The 6,000-nt window shown below is 39.6% G+C and overlaps 1 protein-coding gene across 1 annotated transcript in view; it reads left to right on the top strand.

The window, feature by feature from the left end:
• Window positions 1-1,794: 1,794 nt before the first annotated feature.
• The window catches only part of ccdc71 (coiled-coil domain containing 71), a 156,024-nt gene continuing 151,818 nt past the window's right edge, over window positions 1,795-6,000 (top strand). Inside the window, exon 1 of the mRNA XM_060909955.1 lies at window positions 1,795-1,878. The gene's annotated coding sequence lies outside the window, so the exon portion shown is untranslated. The remainder of the gene's footprint in view (window positions 1,879-6,000) is intronic.

Here is a 6,000-nt window from a genome sequence, read left to right as displayed (position 1 = left end):
ATACAATCAGAACATACCTAGTATATGACCAAAAGTATGTGGACACCCAACCATTGAAAAACTGTGGACATTAACATGGAGTTGTTCCCCCATTGTTGCTAAAACACCGTCCAATCTTCTGAGCAGGTTTTCCACAATATTCCATGTGGAATGAATACAAGAGCACAAGAGGCTGGTCACTGATGTCCAGCAACAAAGCTTGGCATGATGTTGGTGTATTAATTCATCCCAAAGGTGGTCAGTGGCATTAAGGTCAGGATTTTGTGCAGCCCACTTAAGATCTCCCACATCAATCTTGGCACATGATGTCTTTATGGACCTTTGCTTGGGCTCAGGGGCACTGTTATACTGGAACTGGTTTAGGGTAAACTTCTTAGTTCCAGTGAAAGGAAATCTTAATGTCACAGCATACAAAGACATTCTGGTATGTGTCCAACTTTGTGGCAACAGTTTGGGGAAGACCAGTATTCACATATTTTTGGCCACATAGTATATTTCTGGTGTGAACCAGAAAGTTACATATGTAGCCATTGTTCTATCATGAAGTGGAGAACCACCAGGGCTGTTTCTTAATCTAGTGGAGTATTCGAAAGTGTTTAATTCCTTGCCGAGTACAACAGCAAAATTATAACCTTGTGATGTTCACCCCACATAGGTAGCCTGTAAATGACTTCTGCAACATCATGTTCATCCTCTGGTCATTCTTGTCATGCTGAGTGACCCAAGTTACTGAAAAGACTCAAAAAGTTCAACTCTTGTTATGTCAGGCAAGGGCACTTAAAAGAAGACTAAAATTTTTGTTTTAAGTTTTTAAATGAAGGTCTACAGATCCTGCTGGCACTATATATTGTTTGCATTGCCATTTTAAAGATCAAATTTACAGTGCACTGCACCAAAAACGCCACTGCATCATTTATTTTTAATAAGCACTGGATCCTGGTCAGGGTCATACTGGATACTGGGCACAGGGCTGAAATACACCCTTGATGGGACGCTAATGCATCATAGGACACCATGCATACATATTCACAATAATTCATGGCTAGAAGTATTTTAGCATAGCCAATCCACTTACGGGTATATTTCTTGGGAGTTGGGAGGAAACCAGAAAACCTAGAGGAAGCACAAAGAAGAGAAGAATATGTGGAACACCTCCTTGCTCTAAAACACAGCTTGGCCAAACTGGGTGATCTGGCAGACTCTTTGTTGGCAAGTTATTTTCCAGTTTCTTGATTATTTGACTAAATTAATCAGTAGCAAATGTTTGAAATGAGACTTTGCCTAACTGCCTTATTTGTATTCTTAATTTTTTTTTACAGGTCAGAGATAAAGAGAATTAAATGTGTTCTTTTAGGAAAATAATCAACTTTAAGGTGGTAACAGCCCTCTACATCATGTCAGTCCACATCATGTCACCCTGCTGGTAATTATGTTCCCACAACAGCACACTCTTATGTTTTATTCTTTACTTACATTACACAAACATGTAGCATACACTGTGAATTCATGGAATGTAACTAAAACAATTTTAAAGTAATACAACAACATTAATCAAAATTAAACATATATTTTGTGTACCACACATCATAATGCTCTGCTTCTTTAATTTTGTCTAAGGATGTGGATAATAGAACCGTCTATTATGAGAAAATACTGACTGCACATTTCAGCACGGTAACGTAAACGGACAATCCGTTACAAATTAAGATGCTGTTTTAGCTAGCTAGCTAGCTATTTTAACCAAATATCCTGCGTCACCTTAGTGCCCCGCCTATTTCGCAATAGTCCCCGCCCCATCGGAGAAGGGAGAAGCCATTTTTGTTTCATGTCTGAAATCCTTCGTTGACCATAATTTGATGCATATTGGGCTCTGTGAAGGTAAGGCTCTTTGGTTACTTTTTAAACACCAATTTTATCGAGAATCTACTGACGACATGTTGTGGTGAAACGGCACTGGCAGATGAAAAAAAGCAGCTTCGTTTACTCACCAGTACTGATTTGGCCGTGTATCTAGCTTAAGATCAACAAAGATTTTGCTTTTCTTGTCGTTAGCTAGGTACATAAAATTAGCCAGTTAGCTAGTTTCTCCAAGTTTACCGATGGCAAACGGAATCGGTATTTCCCAATTTCTTAGATGAGTTTGGGTAGCGAATAGTCAGTACGTCAAGTAAAAAAGGTCTAGACGTCCGTTTTAAGGCGAACGTGGTGCTCTTTCCCCTGATCCTCCTCTATCGCATTGTGCTCCATCGCGAGCTTTGTCTGAAATTATGACCAGCCAAGCTTTACGAAAAGGTGCATAAAAACTTGAAAACGTGACTATATAACTTATCTCTGATACGCCATTTTATTTTGGGAGTCGGTAAATGCTATTATTCGCATCTTCTTTAACTGTTCGCTATGGTATCTGATTCAGTGCAGTATAATTCGTAAATATTAAGCTTTTATAAATTTTCAAGCCGTGAACTGGGTGAAAAACGCAGTGCACACATCGCCATGCAAAAATAATTAAAGGGTGCTCTCACAAAATTAGTTAAAGGTGCATTAACTAGTTTTTAAGCTTTTTGCTGCCCCTCTGTCCACCCCTAGAATTGAATATCCTGCCACATGTTTAATCTGTACTTTTACTCAGGGTTGATTGGCCTTTTCATTTTGTAAGTATGGAATAGCTAAAACATAGTGGGGTGTGCTGTTGTAGGAAAATAATCCACTGCAGGGTAGTTTGATGTAGTCAGATATGAAGTGAAATATTTAAATAGCTAATATTGGTTGGCTTTGAGTGGTATATCAGATATATTCCATTCAGCTAGCATGATACTGAACGAGTCAAAGACAAGTTCAGTATCATGCTAGCTGAATGGAGAATATTTGATATACCATGAAAAAAGCCAGCTTATTATTATTATTATTATTATACATACACATTCTTCATATCAGCATATTGGTGTTCTCGAAGACCAAAGCTAGCTTACCTGCAAGTTAGTGCTGTTAGCATGGCAGTGAAGTCATCTTCCAGCCAGCATAGGGTTCATCAGCGCGACAGTGAAGTCACCTACAGCTGGTTTAGGGTTCATCAGTAGCACAGGCTAACGACCAAGAAACTAAGATTTCTGTCCCAAGACTCTTCTTTCACGCACACTCACCATAGCATTTTTCACGCAGACTTAAGTATTCATTTCCTGATGTAATTTACTTTTAAAATCAACATTGACAACTACACACAACGGAGTGACCTGGTAGCCAAAATTCTCTCAAAATCTTCCTCCTTTAACAAAGCATATCTCACGGCCATGTTTGTTTACAAACTGTCACGGTTGCTAACATGGAAGTTTTATATCTTGGACATGTCTATTATCCAGTTTTTCGATGTCTGTTGGTATGTTTTTCTCTTGTAAATATGCATGAAGAATATATAATGAAGTTTTAGTAGCCTTTAGGGTGTTCAGCACGTCTTTAGTTTCAGTTTATTTATTTAGTGCTTAAACCTAGCAATGGATTTCCCGGCTGTCTTTTCTTTGTCAGCCGGGAAAGAGAAAGGATTCTGCGCATGCGCAGCAGAAAGTTTTGTCATTGGATCTTTGCTTGAGCTCCGATGTGTGACGTCATGTTGTTTTGACAACATGCAAGATTATAACAATATTGCATGCTCATTCTCCACTAGGGAGAATGGCGTTATACATGGAGGATAAGTGATATGATAATGTTGCATGTTGTCAATAAACCCACTAGAAGAGAATAGAATGTTTTTATTCCATTGAAAAAGTGGCCTGTATGTATAATAACTTCCTTTTAAGTGTTCCAAAGTGATTTAATTCCTCTTGCACCAAAGCAATTTGCAGTTAGTGTGTAATCGGTTATTAAATGACACACTTTTCAGCCATTTATAGTTAAAGGAGATATGCAGAACCTTTATTTTTAAATACATTTCTGAGTGGATGGTATCTCCATCCTTGACTCTTGTATGCTGCATAATTGGTAATAAAAAAATACATTTTTGAGAGTTAAAATCAACTGCAAAGTTGGCATTTGAGCTGCCCCGCTGAGCCAGCCAGCCCTGGGTGGGTGACATCACAGCGGGAACCGGTGTTATAGACTAAAGCCAGACTCGGCAGGCGAGAGTGGTTGCAATGGCCTCTTCATTTGGATTTATTGGAGATTCTTCAGATTCCTCAGATAGTAACATCTGACTGTGATAGTCTTGAAATTGGAGTGTGTGTACATGCTGCTGCTTTACACATAGAACCCTATCAGTTTGAACCATCGGAAAGTGAATCTGATAGTAACACGTTGGCCACGGAGGCCCCCACCGTACGAAATAAAACCAGAGAACAAAGGCGTCGAGAGAATTGGATGAAATTGAACTGACAGTCTTATGTGACGCTCATTAAAACAGGTTAGGTGTTATAACTTATGCTACATACATGTACACACGTGCCTTTTCACTGATAAAACGTAAAAGGCTAATTAAATAATCAGATGAACTGAGACAATCACATTCTGAAGCAAATTAAATAAACTTATACTGGTAACTTAAATACACAATATAAGTTACATGTATTAATCTAAATGCAGGTAAACGACGAATGTTTTTTATGTAACCAAATGAGAGTTGCATCTTACCCGTCTGTGTTCTTGCTTCTTGAAGGCTGATCTTGTGGCTGATTGTTTTGAAACAATAAGACTTTCAGTTCTTCGTTCATTCACTTCTTCTACATAAGAGTGAGATATTGCTGCTGAGGCAAGCATATCCAACGGGGCGGGGGAGCATATCCAATGGGGCAGGGGAGCATATCCAGCGGAGAAATCTGACGACTGGTCCACTCATTCTCCATTTTCTCCATACTGAGTACTCTGCCATTATTGCTTGGCTCACACTCTGGAAGAACTGGTGCAACTGAACTTACTTTCCTTTTCTTGTAGCTTTCTTTTCCTTTAATTGTTGGTACTGCACCCTCTTTCAGTACAGACTTGTAGCTGATGCTCCTCAACAAATCAGAGGTTTTGCATGAGTCCTCAGCAAAATGTGCAGAGCAGAGACCACTTCGTAGGCACCCAATCCAAGAATTTCTCACAAAACGCGTCCAAATCTTTGTAGTTTGAACATTCTTGGGCTATGAGTGCAACATAAATCCACCTTCTGTTGTGTTGCTGCAACCGCCAGCAATCCATCTATGTGGCATGGCGATATAAATTAGCTCAAACTGGAGGATTGAAGTTGCAGTTAGCTCTGTCACTACGTTTACATGCACATCCAAATCGAGCTACTGTCGGTAATCGAGCAAAGGGTCCCAGCAGGGGTGCCAGAGAAATCCAATCCTACATGCACAAGTGAAATCGGGCTATTGTGCAAGGTGCATTGTGCACCCGAGCCACAGGTGGCGCTACATGCCCCATCGTGTTGGTACACTTCCGGTTGTCGTCATGAAGAAGAGCTATAGTGTTGCCAGATACTGCTGATGTATTCCAGCCCAAAACATGTTCAAATCCGCCAAAATGCACTTAAAACCCCCCAATCTAGCAACACTGGCAGTTCCGTGTTCAAGCTGTTAGGCTTGCTCTAACAGACTGTATGGCTACAAACTGTCCGGCGCAGACCACTGTTTTGTAAGACAACTTATTTTGCACAATAATGTTTTTCTAAAGTCCATTTTTTGCTTACAAAAAAATTTTTTTTTTTTTGCTTACAATTTAATGTCTTAAACACAAAGTTCAATTGTTTTGTTTTTATTGACATTCTTCAGATGTTGGACACACACACAAATACAATGACTTGTTTATGTACACAATTCACAGCTATGCAACAGCTGTACAGATGTATTTGGTGATACAGTAAGTGAGCTAAATTTTAACAGTGCAAACAATGCCACAAAAAGAAAAGATTCATGCCGTTATCATGATTCGTTGTCATGCTGACCGAGGCTGTTGTTTTTCCCGCTTTTGCTTTTGGTCTCGTCACTCGTCACTTCCGGAAGGGGCAGTGCTGAAGTAAGCGGCTCGACTCCG

Source organism: Neoarius graeffei, chromosome 26 (assembly GCF_027579695.1).
Source record: "Neoarius graeffei isolate fNeoGra1 chromosome 26, fNeoGra1.pri, whole genome shotgun sequence".
Classification (NCBI taxonomy): Eukaryota; Metazoa; Chordata; class Actinopteri; order Siluriformes; family Ariidae; genus Neoarius; species Neoarius graeffei.
This window is presented reverse-complemented; position numbering and strand designations above follow the sequence as displayed.